Raw genomic sequence first — 1,018 nt, 5'->3', positions numbered from 1 at the left:
GAGGACAAAGACAGAAAGCAAGTTGGAAAACAGTAATAGGGGGATAGAAGACACAGTAAGTACTCCTCCCTGCCCACTATGGGTTTTGGAACATGACATTGCCTCTCCGCACAGTGCAAGGTCATCAGTGGATGGATGAATGGAGTTCATACTTGCTGCCATGCCCAAGTAAAATCCGGACTTAAACCCAATTGAGAATTTTGGAAACGTATTTAAAGACTGAATAAACAGAAAAAATATCAAAACAATTCAAAAATTCAAGAAATGAAGAATGCTGTGTTGAATGAATTAGACAAACTCAAGGAGTGAATTTTACGCAATCAAATCTTTAATGTTCCCGACTGTCCTAGCAAGTGTTGTCAATTCAAAGCTAACAAGTCGGCCACGAATTAATTGTGTAACTTGAAAAATAAATATTACAGGCTCACCATCAAATTTCTTTCTCCATAATTTTGTCCACCAGTATAGATAATAAAAACACAAATAATCATCAAGATGATGAAGGGGTGATGATGATCATGACTACTTCCAGAACAAATATGATGATGCTGCCACTGACGATGATGATAAAGACGATGATGAATCAAATAAGTCCAATAATGAGATAGATTGAAAAGGAAAACTTAGTAGTTGAATGGCACTCCAAAGAAGGCAATAACATAATTCATTGTTTGTTCATTCATCATTACATCTCGTACACATTTGCACATACAAAATAAAATTAACATGACTCTCTCTCTCTCTCTCTCTCTCTCTCTCTCTCTCTCTCTCTCTCTCTCTCTCTCTCTCTCTCTCTCTCTCTCTCTCTCTCTCTCTCTCTCTCCATCATTGATATTGTAGGCAGCTTGAAGACAATGATTTAATGATGACTCCTATGTTATAAAATGCATTTATACATGGAAAACTAACCAAGCAAGCAAGCATATATATATATATATATATATATATATATATATATATATATATATATATATATATATATATATATATATATATATATATATATATATTATATATA

This window comes from Berghia stephanieae, chromosome 4, assembly GCF_034508935.2.
Source record: "Berghia stephanieae isolate SIO BIC M18660-M18661 chromosome 4, UCSD_Bste_1.3, whole genome shotgun sequence".
Classification (NCBI taxonomy): domain Eukaryota; kingdom Metazoa; phylum Mollusca; class Gastropoda; order Nudibranchia; family Aeolidiidae; genus Berghia; species Berghia stephanieae.
The sequence above is the reverse complement of the archived record's forward strand: the minus strand, read 5'-3'. Positions refer to the sequence as shown.